The sequence below is a fragment of the Podarcis raffonei genome, chromosome Z (genome assembly GCF_027172205.1).
Source record: "Podarcis raffonei isolate rPodRaf1 chromosome Z, rPodRaf1.pri, whole genome shotgun sequence".
NCBI classification, from domain to species: domain Eukaryota; kingdom Metazoa; phylum Chordata; class Lepidosauria; order Squamata; family Lacertidae; genus Podarcis; species Podarcis raffonei.
Genome location: NC_070621.1, coordinates 38,300,942 through 38,319,809, shown reverse-complemented (window position 1 = coordinate 38,319,809; position 18,868 = coordinate 38,300,942). Strand labels below are relative to the sequence as shown.

General features: G+C 43.8%; 2 long non-coding RNA genes across 3 annotated transcripts in view; one reads left to right on the top strand and one right to left on the bottom strand.

Moving 5' to 3' along the window:
- The window catches only part of LOC128407027 (uncharacterized), a 29,726-nt gene extending 11,411 nt beyond the window's left edge, over positions 1-18,315 (top strand). The window contains exons 1-5 of one of the 2 annotated variants that reach the window (XR_008328686.1): positions 10,221-10,322; positions 12,004-12,087; positions 14,538-14,689; positions 16,763-16,854; positions 18,065-18,315. This is a non-coding gene — a long non-coding RNA (uncharacterized LOC128407027). Of the gene's footprint in view, positions 1-10,220; positions 10,323-12,003; positions 12,088-14,537; positions 14,690-16,762; positions 16,855-18,064 lie in introns of those variants that run through there. The other variant, XR_008328685.1, reaches the window with a different exon arrangement.
- On the bottom strand, positions 15,704-16,774 carry LOC128407026 (uncharacterized). The gene is made up of 2 exons (XR_008328684.1): positions 16,458-16,774; positions 15,704-16,152 (listed from the first exon to the last, which is right to left on the bottom strand). It is a non-coding gene; the product is annotated as an uncharacterized LOC128407026 (long non-coding RNA).
- Positions 18,316-18,868: the final 553 nt, after the last annotated feature.

Here is an 18,868-nt window from a genome sequence, read left to right as displayed (position 1 = left end):
TTTTTATTTCAGTCTTTACAAAGGGAGGCTATAGAACCCAGCCTCTTGGATAATGGTATTGTCCCAAGTGAATCTCCACCCCGTTTCTCTGACTTTCTCATTCGTCATTCTCATCACCTCCTCTACGGGTGCTGCTACGTGCCCTCTGCCTTCAAGCTCTTTCCTCTCCTACTTTTAAGGCTTGCTGGGTTCTGGGAAATAGAGGCTCTGGAGTGATTTCTGATGACAACATGTCAGCTGGGTGTTGTTCCAGCTCTCCCATGATTTCCCAACTTCCCCCCTCACCTGCCTCTGAGCTGCGACCTCCCTCAAACCCCTGTTGTAAATCTATACTGTCTTCCTCTTCCTCCTTGCTGGAAGGGTCATGATGGGGAGATGGTCTCCACCATTCCTCCTTTGCCCAGTCCCTGACAATACCATTTTAAATGCTAAGTGTGGAAATCACACACACACACACGGGTGGTAAACAGTGAGGTCAAAAGGGGGGGGGATGCAGTAAATAAATGAATTGATGATGATGATGATGATGATGATACAAATCCTCCTGTTGAAATAAATCATTCAATACATGTTAGAACAAGCATCTAATTTCCCTCTTTGCTCTCTTCTAGTTATTCTTCTGTGATGCACTGTTATTCTTGGTCAGATTTTTCAAATCAAACAAGTAAGAAATAACTTGGCATCCTTTGATCTAAAAAAAAAAATCACCAATATAAAATTGTTTGGACATGCTGATAAAAAAACCAAAAAAACTTGACATCACATATCAGCTTCACATCTTTTATTCTTTTTCATAAAGAAATCCCAAACAGGATAAAAAATAATTGATCAAATAAACACGGTGACGTGTATAAAGGGCATAAAACTTTAAGGCACTGAATAATTTGAGGATTATTCTAGCAACAGCCATAATTTACACTACCCAAAAGTGATGCTGTATTTTTATGATGCTCTGATCTTCACGCCAAGGGCCAGGCTATAAAGAGGCATGTTCCAAGAACAATCAAAGATTGTTAATGCTGGCATGATTGATTGATTGATTGATTGATTGGTTGGTTGGTTGGTTGATTTATCCATCCTTTCTGCTCATTGTTGACCCTCCTCTTAACAGACTGGGAGGGCTGGGAGCAGAGGAACCAATAGCGGCAGATAAGGAGACATTTGTGGGGTAACAAAAACAAAACACGTAGGAGATGGACCGTGCTCAATGAACAACAGAGAATTCCCACTGCTATCCCAATGGGGAAGGGTCATATTGAGGCCCACATCCAGGTTGCTTTTTTATTATTATTTCTAGGGGGAGATATTTCACTGCTGTACATGTATGGGTGGGAATAGGGAAGGACAGATCTGTTAATTTTGGTTTCTCTCCACCCCCAATTCTAAGTTCAGTTTCCTACATTTGCACATCAGCCTCAGAATTTCTACCAATCTACCAAATATTTGTATGCAATTTTGCTTCTCCAAAGCAATTTCCCCAATATATACTGCATTTCTGTATATTTTCACTAATATATGCACATATATATGCACATTTACCCCAAACAACAACAACAGCTGCATTGTAAAAACTGAAGAGGTGCAATTTTTGAAGAATGGCTGTGTTTGGGTTTACATATTGTTTTGGAAAGTGTAAATAAAATTAAGGAACTGGAAACTGCACCAAATGGCACTTACTTCAATTCCAGGATTAATATTAAAAGTTATGCCAATAATTTTTCACATGTCATTCTGACAAAAGTATAAGCTTTTTCCATGCTGTTAAAAGTGCTCATTTGAAAGAGTGTGTGCTTCTTAACTTGTACAGATCAACAACTTTACATCCCTTGAACATTAGACATTGAGAGCTAGTGTGGGGAGGAGGCTAGAGTGTTGGACTAGTACCTGAGAGATCAGGGTTCAAATAGCCACTCAGCCATGAAGTTCACTGTGAGACCTTGAGCCAGTCGCTACCCTAGCCTAACCTATAACACCAGGCTATTCTGGGGTTCAAATGAGGAATGGGACAACCATGTACACCGCCTTAAGTTCCTTGGAGAAAAGGGTGGGATACAAATGCAATAAACAAACAAACTGGATAACATTTCAGTGTACTGCTCAACTATTTGTGTACACAGGTACAGAGATTGTACACTCATCGAATGTAACATGTGAACAGAACCCCTCTAGTTGAAAGCTGAAACAGAATCAAGGAGTGGGATAGAATGGAGAGTAAACATCCACACAAATAATGCAGGGATGGGAAAGCTGTATCGCTCCAGCCATTGGCAGTCATTGACCATCAACTATCCTTGCTGGCTGTCTTGGATGGGGGTTTCTCAACAACTGGAAGACACAAGTAGAATCATAGAATCAGGAGGGATGCTGAGTTCAATCCCCTGCAATGCTGGAATATGCAGCTATCCCATATGGGGATCGAACAAGCAACCTTGGCATTATCAGAATGCTCTAACCAACTGAATACTGGACTCAATGGACACACAATCTGACCTGGTATATTACAGCTTTCATATAAAGCAAAGGTGACCAATCCAACAATCGCTGGCAGGCAAGCATCCTGATAAGCAGCAAGGACTCTCCAACACTTTTATGTAAGTTTATTTACAAGAAAAAAACACCCAGAGCACGGTGAACAGTGTGCTCTCATTAACAGTAGTTGTTCAATCTGACTCGTCATCCCTCCCCCAGAAGGAAGAACGCCAAAGTCTCGCCTTTCTCCTCCTTCCCTTCCACTGCTCTCTGAGCTTCTCTAATCTCCTAGTGCAGGGACTGAAATGCTGGCCTGTCTCTTCCCCACTCCCAGAAGAAACAGCCCCTGACTCTGGCTTATCTGCTGGTTGCCTGGCAATGCTCTGGCTGACTTCCAACTCTTCCTCTCCCAGGGAGCTGGCAGTGTCTTCCATGGGAAGGAGGGGGGTTGGGCTGTCTTCTCTAAACTCTGACAGACAGCTCTCCTCTGCAGAGTCGGCCCTTTGCTCGCTTAGTTCAATTTCTGGGGCTGACTCTTCTGCTGCGTCCTGGGGGGCCACGTTCCTGACAGCCAATGTGTTATCCTCATCGTCCCTGACCACGGGTCATGGTGGCTGGGTTGGATGAGAGTTGAAATCCAGCAATATGTGAATAGGCACAGGTTCCCATACTGGCCTTCAATGACTGGAAATTCCCATCCCTACCTATAGGTGCCAATGATTAAATCTGCAGCATTTAGATGTGCTCTACCAAGGAGATATGCCAGGAGCATTTTCCAAGGAAATCTCTGGAGTTCCATGGATTTCCCATCCCTGACATAAAGGAACAGAATGGGGGTGCTCCCAGCATCATTTATCCCAGGTCATCAGCAGTTATTGCCCTCTCCTCTCCAGCCTCATTGTTTTCAAAAGTAAGAGACTAGGATTGGAAGGAGGACCCAACATTCCAAAATATGTAACTCCCATTGTTCTGCAATATGGTTAGCAGAATGAAAACTGTGTTACAGCTAACCCATCATTTCAACCCAGCACGGCAATATTTCTATATATCCCCCCCCCCCCGAAACACTCTACAATAGGCTGAAAAATGCACTTCCTGCAATGATTCCCCAAGGGAGAAGTTTCTAAAGAAATGTCACTCACAGTGATAAAGAAGGAATATCTCAGCTGTGTGTGTGGCAGAGTTGGGGGGGGGGGGAGACTACCACTTTCACAAACTACATTTATGTGGGCTCAGCTTTCAAAAAATATATCCACACAGCAGTTAGAAATGCCGCAAAAAAAGAGTCTCACAAAACAGTGCTAGGCACAATATACTCTCCTAAAGTGATGTTGAATATTTTTAAGGGCTGGGTTGAATTTATGTGGGCATATATTTCCAGAGTGAAAATGGGAGTTTCAGATCCCCAAACATATTGCCATTTTTATACCATTTTGCTCCACTTCACTACAGCTTTTAGCAGTTGCTTTGACTATATATATATATATATATATATATATATATATATATATATATATATATTGTTCCAATGGTTAGCTATATGATCCAGCCAATAATGGATCATCTAGCCACAGTTTGCAAAGCCAATCAGATCTTCCCAAACTGTAAGACCAAAATTAAAATGAAGGCAGTGCTTCCTGTCCCCTTTTTAAATGAAAAGCAAATAAACACGGGAGGTTGCCTGTTCTTGATAGGGTTACACACCTTGGGGGTACTTCTGGATCCTTTGCAGTCACTCAAGGGCCATGTGGCCTCACTGGCTCAGAGTGCCTTCCATCAGCTTTGGCTGGTGTCCCAGTCGCGCCTCCATCTGGACGGAGATAGTCTGATTTCTGTTGTTTATGCTCTTGTAACTCTTAGGTTAGATTACTTTGATGTATTGTACATAGGGCTACCACTAAAGATGGTTCAGAAGCTCCAGCTGGTGTAGAATTTGGCAGCCAGCTTACTCAGCGGGACATGATGATTTGAGCATATTACGCCAATCCTGGCACAACTACACTGACTGCCAATAAGTTTCCAGGCCCAATTCAATTTGTGGGTGTTGACCTATAACATCTTAAATGGCTCAGGACCTCATTATCTCAAGGACTGCTTCTTCCTATATGAACTGACCCAGATCCTACGATCATCATCTGAGGTTCTTCTTCATGCACCTCCTCCATGAGAGGTCTGGAACATAGCAAAGTGAGAATGGACCTTTTCTGTGGTGGCTACCCACTTATGGAATGCTCTCCCCAGGGAGGCTTGCCTGGTGCCTTCATTACATATATTTAGTTGCCAAGCAAAAATGTTTCTCATCAACCAGGCATTTGGCCAATTAACATTTTCTAACCTTGAAATGTGTCTGTGGGAGTGGGGGTTAATGGTTTATTTTGTTTTCGCTCCATTGCGTACTTTTCATTTTGTATTTTTATGTTGTGAACTGCCCTGTGATCTTTGGCTGAAAGGCGGTATACAAATTTATTAAATAAGTAAATAAACAAACACTTTTGCAAAGGTAATGTACAAAATGCATTATATTGGAGAAATTGCACATATTAATTGAAATGCATGTGAAAATCGATAAGGAAATAGAGAGAACTGAATATTGGGGAAATGAAATACCCAAACTAACAGATTCCTCCATCCTTGTCCACACATTGCTATCTTTTCTTGTTGAGATACCAATTGCAATGTATTTTCACCATTGCTTCCTTCTGAGTGCAAGCTCCATATGAGAGCTACCTAAGGAGAAACACCTCTGGAGAAAAGGAAACAAGAGCAAGCAGTGGACTCCTTTGAAGAATGGAGATTTCCTGGTTTGAAATCCTATCAAATTAAGGTTCTGATAAAATCTATTGCACATCATTGTGATTACTATATTTTCCCGTGTATAAGACTAGGGTTTTTTTTACCCCCCCAAAAATGGTTTAAAATGGGGGCTCGTCTTATACACGGGTAGTGCTGAGGGGTGTTTTCTTAATTTGGAGTCCACAGAAATAGGGGACGTCATATACAGGGGGGCGTCTTATACATGAAAAAATATGGTATGTCAGATTGAACTACATTAATTGATTTGTTTTCATAGCCTCGGTTATCAACAAATCAACAGCAATTTAATGTAAGTTAATATTTTCAGCATGAAAGTTAATGTCAAACATTGTCTTAACCAAGTTGTCTAATAAATTAGATTAGATTATGTATAGACTCAGGTTTCAATAACAAGCATATGTCATCTTCAAATACTCTGATATTGCAAACTATTTTGCATTTTACTTTTTAAGAACTGCTTGTTAATCGTCCAAGAGGTAAGTTGTTTGCATTTCCATCCAACATTGTTTAAAATATGTGTGATGTGGACAGTTTCTGATCCATTCAAGACATTCATCATATTGATGTCCCCATTCAATTTTGGGGGAGGGGAAGAGAAATAAGCAAAAGAGAGCTGAAATAATAAATTATCCTGCGGTATAATCTTTAAGCTGTGAAAAGCAATACCTTAAGGCTTGCATGCATTATAATTCATTCTGTGCAACCTGGATGGAATGATCATGATGGAAAGGCGTCATTAACTTGGCTTGACCAAAAATGAAATAATATATTGTTGCAGCAAGTTGGATAGAGCTGTGTTTGATGTTTACAGGTTGCTGTAGACCATTCATTTAAAAGATGCCGTAGAAATGGCACCAAAAGAAGGGGTGGAGGGATGAATAAATCAATTTAGCCTGGGAATTGCTAGTGTGAAAGTTCAACCTGTATCCCAATTATTCAAAAAGGTTCTGTGACATTTTAACCATTTCATAGATAGTGGCATGTCATAAGCATCAGCCTATTTCATCTCATGCATGATATGGATTCATCCTGTAGTTCAGCCACCGCCTTTTAAAATGGGAGCCCTGAGTAACAAGTTGAATCAGTGTCAATACCCTGGAATCTAGGAGGTCAAGTTTAAATTTCTAAACCATGTCCACTATCTGTTAGAAACTTCCTGTGATTTCAGATGTCTAAGAGATTCCTGGAGATGGGTTGTAAAGCACTAGAAAGTTGCTATTTCTGTACAAATATTCTCTATTTGTGGCTGTAGGAATATTGACGTCTTTCCAGTCCACTATATCAAGTTCTAAGAAGAGATATCTGAACATCAGTTTTCAGACAGATTGTTGTTATTGATAAGTCATGTAAGATGCTTTGCCATGAATAGTAGTCATACTGGTATGATTACTTTTAGTAGTAATTAAGATATAGCAGAAAGTGTCAGCATTTGCATTTGTGACTGGAAGAATGTTGTGGCATCAATATTCGATTTGTAAAGATGATTTTTCAGTTAATAGCCAATAGTACCATCTATACTGAGATTAGACTATACTATTGGCTATTGACTGAAAAATCATCTTTACAAATCAAATATTGATGCTACAACATTCTTACTGAGAATACTGAACTTATACTGAGATTGGGACACAGGTGGCACCGTGGTACAAACCACTGAGCCTCTTGGGCTTGCCAATCGGAGGGTTGGCAGTTCAAATACATGCAACGGGGTGAGCTCCTGTTGCTCTGCCCCAGCTCTGCCCCAGAGTTTTTCGTCTTGCGAGGCATTCGTCTTGTGGGGCAGCACTGTAGTTGCCTTTGACTGGACTTAACTGTCCAAGGGTCCTTTACCTTTTAACTTACTGAGATTATTATAATGTTATACTGAATTTATTACCATACCTCTATCAGGAATATTTTAGCTGTTAAGTTGCTATAGTTTACTTCACTTAAAAATAAAGTTATGACAGTATTGATATGGGTGAAGGTACACCAAAAGATATACACCAAGATCAGACAGTGAGGATATGACACAAATAGAAACTGAAATAATTCGCTAGGTATACCTTGGAGTATGTAGTCAGAAAGGACCACCACTTGTTGCTAGCAGCTGCTGGGGCTACAAGTGGGGAACTTACAAGTTTGAACTCTGCTATTTCCTGTAGCGAGCTACTCAGAGATGCAGATCAAAGGGCTATGTCTATGGACTACAATTCCCATCATTTCTGACTGATGGCCATTATACCTGAGGAGTCCAACAACATTGGGGAAGGATAGTAAGATATTAATAGAGCATCAGCTTTGCATGCAGAATATTCAAACCCTGGCATCTCCAGGTAGAGCTAGGATTGTCCTCTCTCTGAAATCTTGGAGGGCCTCTGCCAGTCAGTGTAGACAATACTGAGCTTGATGGACCAACGGTCGAATTTGGTATAAGGCAGCTGCTTGGTAGACTCCCTTCAGGCCCTGGTGCCATGGATACATGCCTCCTGGTATGCATCCTTGCTAGTTTCCTGGGCTGCCAATATTCCTGCATCCCAATTCCAAACAGATGTGTTTCGTTGGGGTAAATTCTCAAAATATTTCTGGGGAAAAACAAAAACAAAGAAACACAATGATACATTTACCATCCAGATCACCTGGAGTTTTAAAATGCATTTGTTGGAAACCTGCCACAATGGACTATCGATCTGCTTGCATGAAAAGCATACATAGGCAACTAAGGTTGAACTTGCCTTAGAAAAGGAGGGATGTTTGAGAACATCCAGGCTTTCCGTGACATGACGTGATTCCAGTACTTTGTTTTACCAAGCTTCTTGTTAATTTGAAATTGTGTTTAGTGTGTCTGTCACTATAAAACACAACAACATTTAGGCTGTATGGCCATTTACCCAGGGGAAAGTTAGGGCCTTCAGATAGAGGTTAAGCATGGCAATCCTCTGGAATGCACTCTCCTTTGAAAATTAGCTTGATTTGAGTTGAATATGTATGCTTTTCATGTACAGAACTCAAAAATCCATTGTTGCAGGGTTTTCAAAGGAGTCCCTTTTTTTTTAACAACCTCCCATGGCTGAAGACTAAGCAGGAAACTACAGTACATCATTCATCAAACAATGTGGAACAAATTACACATGCCCTCATTAGCAATTACCTGAGAAACCTTCCTTCAGCCTACTTTACGCAATAATGACAGCTAATAATGGGTTCCATGACATGGCTGACCTATGAATGACTTCACACAAAGCTGTTCAGTAACCTTTAAAAACATAATTATACCTGCCTTTCCAGTGTGCACTATTATTTCAGTGAATGTGAAGCACACAGATCTTGCTATGCATGCCACTTGAATTGGTGGTTATCTTGAATTCTGATAAAACTCACAGTATGTCCACTATGCATAGGTTTGAGCCTCAGATCAGTAGAAGATGCATAGGCACTTCATACTTTCTAGACCTTGTCCAAAGTACACAAGGATGGGACCTTGTCCAGTCACCTCCCAACATACATTCCTTTAAGCAGCCAAAGGAAAACCTGAAGTCCAACATGATGATCAGTTAAGGAAAATGTAAATGTAACAACTATAATTGAAGTAAATGTAGCAACTATAATTGAAAATATATATCTGCATTTGACACCAGTAAGTGCAGTAATGACGTACAGTAGAGAAGAAATGGGAGACCCATGTGGCCGCTGGACTACAGCTCCTATCATCCATGGCCTTTGATAGCACTGGCTGGGGCTGATGAGAGGTGGAGCCCCACATCATCTGATGAAGCACATGTTTTTCTACCCATGGTATATAGAGCAATGGGGATATCATCAATGCAAAGGCAAAGGAACATAAGAAGATCCCTGGTACCTCAGACCAAAGTCTGCAAAGCCCAGCATTCTTTCTTCAAGCCGATCATGGGAATCTCACATTCAGATGTGTAACTAGGGGTTGGTGAAACTGGAACCCACTGGTGGCAGAGGCCCAGTGTGTGTGTGTGTGTGCATGAGCACGCGTGCACACACACAAACAAAAATAACCCCATATCTCAGACAATGGAGAGTATGTGCTGCTGCTGTCACTGTGAGAGAAGCTTCCCATCTCGCACCATGGGACAAAGGCTTGCAAAAATTAAATAAAAATGCCCTTCTTTCTTGCCTTGCCCTTACTCCAGATGTTTCAAGTACTTGGGTTGCATAAAACATAGTAGTTTGTAATGTGGCTATTGCAGTAAATATTTTTTTTTTCTGGGGGGAAGCCCAACCAATACAGCTCCCTGTGAAGGGTGCAAGGGACACTGGGCATACCTCTGTCCACATATAGGACATGAGCACAATAGCTCTCTTGTGGTCCTTTACAACTGGTATTCAGAGTGACACTGCCTCTGAAGGTAATATAGCCATCATCACTAGTAGCCACTGATGAGCAGGTGAAGTGGTAGAAGTCCAAAATATACTTTTACACATGAAAACACTCCAATGTATTAAATTCCCCTTGCTGGTCCTGGAACACACGACACAAAAATATCAGTTTTGATCAGAGAGTGCAAGTAATCTGATGAGTCTCTTGAATGACTTCAAAGAATGTAATTTCAAAATGTTGTGATGCAGTATCAAAAGAACATGGAATGTGTGCTTCCCCCACCCTTATATTTAGAACCAAACTTCATTTGCTTTTTCAATCAGCCAGCCTGACATTCCTTCTCCAGCTAAACCCAGCAGTGTGAGCATATGCCCCAGTCTCCCCCATCCACATGCACACTATTCATTCCTCTTAAAAGTCTTTTAACAAGGCCTACACTTAAATATTCTCTTTTTGGATCCAGTAGGAGCCTTCAAAGCCGATTATCTTGAAAAGGCTATATGAATCTATAGTGAAATATTTATGGTAACTTGTCACCAGCACCTTCATATTGCAATATTTCTTTTTGTTGTCCATCCTTCTTCCTCTGCTTAATGACAGTTATTCCAGTGGTAGTGAAGAAGTCCATGTGCTGGTAATGATGCTCCACTACCCATGTGATTGGGATATAAGATGGTTCCTGTCATTTTTCTTTCACTCAAAGATGAAGGTGGGTAAAAAGGACTGTCTACTTAAGTATTTATAGGCAGTGTTTATTTTTCCACAACAACAGTGATAACAGTCTGACACATGCCAGGAATATTATTGAAGCAAATTTGCACATTATCTAGAATGGGAAAAAATTATACTGAATAATTCATCTTGCTCTAGCCAGTGGTGTAGCGCTTTGGAGTAATTATTGTTTATAATGACATCACTTATCCTCTCCTTTCTACAAAGTGGGCTGTATGCAACATTGTCTACTAGTGCAAGGGATCTTGTGCTAGTGATGGGTAAATTTTGATGTTTAAATGTTGCACAACAGAGGAATCAAATACAATGGTCGCACAAGCAGAAACTTGTTGAGCAACGGATTGCACAATCTATTGTGCAACAAAGTAATCAGCAACCTGCTTATGCATTTGTGTGTGTGTGTGTGCGTGCGTGCAACAATGACGTTCTACTTGTGCAAAACATTTCACTAGCAGGATCAGTTTACCACTCTGTGACTTTAACTTAGTGCTTCATTGGATTCCACCTCTGAAATGTGACTTATGTCCTTGTCATTTGCAGTGATTTTAGCACAACCCTTGAGAAAAAAACTTCGATAAATGGTGGGCTTTCTGTAGGGTGAAGTGTTGTCATGATTCAATAAATAAGTAACAGAAATGGCCATTTCCATTGGTCTGCCTCCACATGGGTGATCTCACTATTTAGTATGTTGGGATGCTCCTAAGTAAATTATTGTGAAGTCAAACCATTTTCTTACATTATTTCAGCACAGAGTTTGAGCAACTGCACAGGAACAAGTTCAGACTGAGTAAAGTATTTTCTGGGGAACATTTTCAGTGTAGGGCGGGAAAAATAGTTTTTATAGACTTGGGTGAGGGCAAAGTGTTTCTTCAAAGATAATAAAAAGTGTACACTTTCATGACTGTTCACTAATGTTTACGGCTTTCTCAGCTAAATAATTCCATACCGTATTTTAAAATTTTAACTTCAGTCCTCTTTGTAGAAACAACGACATTGTCGCATAAAATAACTTTTGGCCATGTGATGATGTCACATTGTAAAAAGCAAAGTGAATTGAGAGCAGGGGCAAGAAGAATGATGGTTTGAAGTAAAAACTGAATTGAAGTAAAAAGAGAATTCCAAAGGAGGTCGCAAAATGAGGTCTGGCTATGTGACGATGTCACAGAAGGGGGAAATGAAGGTACATAAGAGTGAAGGCAAAAAGAGTGCCACTTTGAAGGAGCTGGGCAAAAGCTGCCACCAGCTGATTTACAGAGATAATTGCAATAGAGCTCAAAGCAGAGCATGATAGCGAGGTACACGGAAGGTCTTAGTTTTCCTGAACATCTCTCGGGGGCATCTTCTCTTTTCTCTGCTCCCCACTGCAACAACCATAAAAAGCTTTTTTTTAAGGTGCTGATTAGGAAGATAAAGCCATAATGGAATGGTTATTATTGGGCCTCTTAGCACACAATTCTTTCATAATTTCATCTCTTTTGCTCAATGATGCCAGAGAGAGAGAGAGAGAGAGAGAGAGAGAGAGAGAGAGAGAGAGATACTTAACTCAAAGCTAAATGTATGCTTTTGGGCAGCATCGTGGCTTTCCTGAAAGCCACTTTCCCTTATTGTGAACTTGACTAAAACACAATGGTGAGTAACTGTTCTGCTTTTCTTACTAGGTCTAAATTGAGCCGCTTCTGAAATAAGCAATAAGAGAATGTCAAGTCTTAAGTGAAAGCAAGTCCCTGAAGAGTGATTTGAAGGTATAGTCTGCTATTAGAGGAAGCCAGATATTAGACATAATAGTAGAGATACCTTTTGAAAGTCTAGGAATGTCTCAATATTTGTGTGCATGTGTGTTGAAGAAAAGTAGAGTTTTTGAAAGGGTTGCACATAATGGGTTGATCTCAGTGAAAAATATGGGGGCGGGGGACGATGACACACAAGCTAGAATTACCTGGAGGCCTTTGCAGAATCTGTTTCTTGTCACATCTGCTCTTGAAATTCCCATATCTCCCAGCAAAAAAAAAGAAGTTCCATCTGGGTTTCTTTGAGTTTGCCCAGTAGAACCCCAGATCATGTTTTAATCTTTAATCAATAGTGTATCCTTCTGGGAGTATGAATCAGATGTGCAAACTGCAAATGCAGCAAGAACAGCTGCTGGGAGGCTTGGCTAGTTTTGGATAAGAGCAGCGAAGAAGTCTTTGCTTCCTGGGAGAAGTTATTTCTCCATTAACTGAATGTTACTCAGAGCTTTCATATGCTTGATGGTACTTTCTGAGTAGGCCCATCCTTCCTTCCTTCCTTCTTCCTTCCTTCCTTCCTTCCTTCCTTCCTTCTATCTATCTATCTCTCTCACTCTCTCTTTCTTTCTGCGTGCATATGAGAGAGAGAGAGAGAGAGAGAGTGCACAGAGGGAAATAATTTCAGAGGGAGGGGGTATTGTTTGAAGTTTCTTGATTATTTCACTCAAGCGAATGACCACATTTGCCTCTGCTTTAACTGTAGCTCCTGATATTATTTTGGTTTTTAACCAGGGCCACATTCCCTTTCAGGCAATCTTCAAACAGCCACCAAACAAACAAACGAACAAACAAATTTGTGTACCTGTATTCATCTGTAGTTCTCAGGGTGGTTCATAGCATATAAATAAGAGATAAAAAGACAAAATAAATGCCTGTACAGTAGTGGGTGGGGCCGAGGCAAAAGGGGGTGGAACTACTAACATAGATCTTAATGTGTATTGGAGGCTAATTTCTGCACATGCTTACTCACCCTTCTCTGTCCTCCATCCAGACAAGTAAGAGGCCTAAATCAGACTTCCAGGACACCTTTCAGTCAGGCAAACATACTCAGGAACATATATTGCGTGGACAGGCGGAGTCCCCAGATCCCCCGCGGTCCCCCCGTCATGCGGAATAACGACTCGAGACAACGTGCTATGGGATTAAATTGGCCACAACTTTATTGAATTTCAAATGTGGGTAGACCTTGGCTCAGGCATTGGGCGTTCTCCCTCCCCAGTCCCCAGCCGGGACCTAGGGAGCTTCAGGGTTATCCAGTGGGGGGGGGGGATGGGCCAGCTCTGGAGAACATATGTTCAAGCAGAGATAGCCGCCCCCGTTACGCCGCCGCCGCAGGGGAGAGCAATGACGACCTTTCGGCGTACGGTCAAAGCCTCCCTTCAGAAAACCCCTTTAACGGGGAACCCTGGTATCGCCGCCGCAAAGAGGAAGATGGACTAAAGGATTCCGCCCAAGGCCTGATACCGCCAAAGTTGTGACGTTTTGCTACGGGAATGGCGAAACCTGCCAATGCAGGGAAATTCCTTTCCGGCCCTTTGACAGCGACCTTACGTAGCAGCGCCCGCATACCTGTGAAGAAAAGTTAATCTGCGAAACCTGTGAAGAAAAGTTAACCTTCAAAATAAGACATTAACTGAGGGTGGGTAGGGTGGGAGAAGCTCTGGAGCCAAGTGAGGATTCCCAGGTAAGATCCTCCCTCTATTGTGTGGGCAGGTAATCCCTCCCCTACCTGGCCTGGTCTCCTTGGCAACGCTTTCCCCCAGGTGGGATTGGGCAAATGACTGAGGTAGGCAGGGACCTCCAGGTATCCCACCTGAGGGAAGGCAAGGCCAAGCCTAAGTTATTGGAGCCGCTCCAGATCCAGGGGCTGCACGCGTCCACGCAAAGGGCGCCCCCCGTTTTTAAGCGGGGAGCGGTCATTCCTTTGATAATGGAATCGCTCCCACAGAACTTACAAGTACACCTCCACAAATTTGCTTTAGGTACAGTAAGGGGGTGATTTTAGTAACAATTTTAACATACTGTGGAGGAGTCATATGTAGTGGCTGCATTGAAATGAGCACTATTGTGTTCATGCCCAACTTGTGGGCTTCCCGTAGGCATCTAGGTGGCCGTTGTTGAAACAGAACGCTGAACCAGATAGGTCTCTAGTCTGATCAGGCAGGGATCTTTTCTTATGTTTTGTAAATCTTCATATTATTGCTGTCAAAATGTAACCAACAATGCGCAACCCTGTTATGGAGAAGCATCATTTGAACTCTTTGGGCATCTTTTCTTCATGAGAATAGGGAAACTGTTGTTGGAACTCTCTAAAGTGTGCATTATGTCAGTGTAAAGCAGCCTAACTGGCTTCAGTGCCAGCCCATTGCTTTACTTTGAGCCATGTCTTACCAACAATCTCTTTCCAGTAATTGTGCTTGTCCCCATAAAGTCAAAGAATTCAAGAGAAGCAGAGAAGGGGGTGCCTTGCCGCTTCTGTTGGAAAAGGGGTGTGGTTTAAACAGACTGGTCACCACGCCCCTTCCCATTGTCCCCTGCTCCTTTCCCTGCAAGGGTTCAGGTGAGTGCAAAACGCCTTAGGGGGGCAGCAAGCTTTGGGGAGGGGCTGGGGGGAGGATGCAATGCTAGGGATGCAATTCCTAGGGAAAGAAAGTGGCCACGTGTTCAGTTATGGAAAACTTAATAAATATTTCATACAAAAATAAATAAAATAAAATAAATACTCAATGACCTGCCTTTCAAGTAAGTGGAAATGAAGCAGCTGGTTGCCATGGTGAAATTATGATGACACTGTCACTCTGTAGTCTCACTGCTGAAGTCATAAGTCAGATTCAAGGGGGGATTTGCCCCCAAGGCCCTGCCTACCAGTTAACAGTCACCTAAAGTTTTCCAGTAAAACATGAAATGGTGCACACGCTACATCTTGTTCGTGCGCTTATCAGGCATGTCCAAAGTCCATTTGGGGGGCCTAATCCAGCCCACTGGTCAGTTTAATCCGTCCCCTGTGGCAGTTTATTTATTTCCTGGGGTAAAATCCTAAAAAAAACAAACCCTCAACAAATTCAACCCTAAAAAAAGGTTAACAACTTGGGGTGCCTGTTTCGGCGGCCCTTACGGACCTTCACTTCATCAAATCTGGCCCTCTTTGAAAAAAGATTGGACAGGGTTACAGTCAAAGAGTTCAAGAGAAGCAGAGAAGCGGGTGCTGGATGTCCGGAGTTTCATTTTCTCCCGTGCTGCAGAGTGTGTGAGACTACTGGATCACATACTCTGTGTGTTGACATTCCATTCTTTGGAAGAGAGGGAACAGAAGGAACTGTGCGCCACTTCCGTCTTCTTTGTTCTGTGTTCTGTTCTGTTGTTCTCTCTCGAAGGGCCCACCCCCCATGGTGCTTCCGTTGGAAAAGGGGTGTGCTTTAAGCAGCCCGGTTGCCCCACCCTTTCCCATTGTGCCCTGTCCCTTTCCCTGCAAGGGTTCAGGTGAGTGCAAAATGCCTACTATAAACGCATGCAGAAAGACAAACGTATTTTACCACCCTACTTCCCATGTTAATCACAACACTATACAACACAATACAATAAAAATACCTTTATTGGCATTTCAAGTTAAGACCTTCCAAAATAGCTTGAGATACAAAGTCTTTCTTCTTTCTGTTTCCTGTTTCCGAGAGATTTGAATTGGGAAATCCTTTCGATTCTTCATTAATAAGAGGCAATGGGGTGAGGGAGGCCACGGCCACATCCACACCCTTTAACGCACTATGAAGCCGCTTTAAACACTCATGGCTTAAACACCCCCAAAGACTCTGGGAGCTATAGTTGGAAAAGGGTGCCGAGAGTTGTTAGGGGACCCCCTGTTCCCTGCCAAGAAGGGAACCCTACCTCTACCGCTACCCCTACCCCCACCCCCACCCCTACCCCTGACGCTAACCCTAACTCTAACCCTAACGCTAACCCTTAAGCCTTAACTAGAGCTACAATTCCCAGAGTTCCCTGGCAAGAAGGGAACCCTAACCCTGCCCCCTATCTACAGCTACAATTCCCAGAGTTCCCAGGCAAGAAGGGAACCCTAACCCTGCCCCCTATCTACAGCTACAATTCCCAGAGTTCCCTGGCAAAAAGGGAACCCTAACCCTAACCCTGCCCCCTATCTACAGCTACAATTCCCAGAGTTCCCTGCCAAGGGAACCCCAACCCTACCCCTGCCCCTGATGCTAACCCTAACTCTAACCCTTAACCCTTAACTAGAGCTACAATTCCCAGAGTTCCCTGGCAAGAAGGGAACCCTACCCCTACCCCTAACCCCACCCTACCCCTAATCCTACCACTAATCCTAATCCTAATACTTAAGCACCGTAACAAGTCTCCGTCCCCTTAACCACCTACAGTTCCCAGAATCCCTGAGGGGAAGCCATGCCTGTTTAAAGTGACTTCATAGCAGTTCCAGTGGTGCACCTAATGTGGCCTAATGTTCCCTCCCTCATTTTCTTCTCTCTCCCCACTGCCCCATCGCTTGCAATGCAGCAGATGTCTGCCTGCAGTCTCCCTTCAAAGCTCTTTCTCTCAAGTATGGCCAAGGCCTTGCCCATTCCTCACTGCCAGTATTTCACGTTCACTTCTCCGATGTCAATAGGGATGTCCTGCGGTTCTCTTGAAGACTTTTAAGACTGGACTTGGGGAAAACCTCACCGGCTCCAGACATCCCTGTAAGGCAAAGGCAAACAGGTGAGTGGGATGGCCAACACCCGACAGCGTCCCCCCAGATTCCTCCTCTGTTTGCCTGCCTGTTAACAAACAAGGCTTCCAAGCCAGTTTGCACCCATCTCAGCCAGCATAGCCTCACAACATCCACTAGCCTGAATGCAAACTCTTCTGACAACCATCCCCCAGCTGCACCCTCGCCAGGTCCATTGCCAGACATCAACCAGCTTCAAGTAGCGATCCCACCAGCAAGTAATCTTTGTACTTGCCTTCTCCTTGCTCCACAGCATCCCAGCACCGAGCAATTGCCTTCTTCCGCTTGCCAGCTTGCCGCCACGGGCCAGGAGACCGCCTGGGCTGAGTGTCTTAATCCTTTCGATTCTTCATTAGTAAAAGGCAATGGGGTGAGGGAGGCCACGGCCACATCCACACCATTTAATGCGCTATGAAGCCGCTTTAAACACTCATGGCTTAAACACCCCCAAAGACTCTGGGAGCTATAGTTGGAAAAGGGTGCCGAGAGTTGTTAGGGGGCCCCCTGTTCCCTGCCAAGAAGGGAACCCTACCTCTACCCCTACCCCTACCCCCACCCCCACCCCCACCCCTGACGCTATCCCTAACTCTAACCCTAACCCTTAAGCCTTAACTAGAGCTACAATTCCCAGAGTTCCCTGGCAAGAAGGGAACCCTAACCCTGCCCCCTATCTACAGCTACAATTCCCAGAGTTCCCTGGCAAAAAGGGAACCCTAACCCCAACCCTGCCCCCTAACTAGAGCTACAATTCCCAGAGTTCCCTGCCAAGGGAACCCCAACCCTACCCCTGCCCCTGACGCTAACCCTAACTCTAACCCTTAACCCTTAACTAGAGCTACAATTCCCAGAGTTCCCTGGCAAGAAGGGAACCCTACCCCTACCCCTACCCCTAATCCTACCCCTAATCCTAATCCTTAAGCACCGTAACAAGTCTCCGTCCCCTTAACCACCTACAGTTACGAGAATCCCTGAGGGGAAGCCATGCCTGTTTAAAGTGACTTCATAGCAGTTCCAATGGTGCGCCTATGTGGCCTAATGTTCCCTCCCTCATTTTCTTCTCTCTCCCCACTGCCCCATCGCTTGCAATGCAGCAGATGTCTGCCTGCAGTCTCCCTTCAAAGCTCTTTCTCTCAAGTATGGCCAAGGCCTTGCCCATTCCTCACTGCCAGTATTTCACGTTCACTTCTCCGATGTCAATAGGGATGTCCTGCGGTTCTCTTGATGACTTTTAAGACTGGACTTGGGGAAAACCTCACCGGCTCCAGACATCCCTGTAAGGCAAAGGCAAACAGGTGAGTGGGATGGCCAACACCCGACAGCGTCCCCCCAGATTCCTCCTCTGTTTGGCTGCCTGTTAACAAACAAGGCTTCCAAACCAGTTTGCACCCATCTCAGCCAGCGTAGCCTCACAACATCCACTAGCCTGAATGCAAACTCTTCTGACAACCATCCACCAGCTGCACCCTCGCCAGGTCCATTGCCAGACACCAACCAGCTTCAAGTAGCGATCCCACCAGCAAGTAATCTTTGTACTTGCCTTCTCCTTGCTCCACAGCATCCCAGCACCGGGCAATTGCCTCCTTCCACTTGCCAGCTTGCCGCCACGGGACAGGAGACCACCTGGGCTGAGTGCCACTGAGCTGCCCATTTCTCTCTGGGGAGGGCAACTGCTGAGGCTTGCGCCTTGGCCCACATTTATACCCGCTCAGCAGCCAAATATTTCTGTCACATCACAATCAACCCACGGACAATGGCAGCAGCTGGGGAGGCATCACCATCACTCCCTCAGCCCTCACAATGGTGAGCACAGCTCAGCAGCCAACACACACACACACAAGTTGTGCCAATATCTGTGAAGTCCACACCGGAAACCCAAAGGGGCAGGAGGGGGACATTTTTCAGCCCAGTAGTTACATTTCCCTCCACACAACACTAGTCCAACACACAAATGAACAGAGCAATGAAAGCAAGCCTTATCTTTGCACAGGAAGCTGTTGAAGGAAT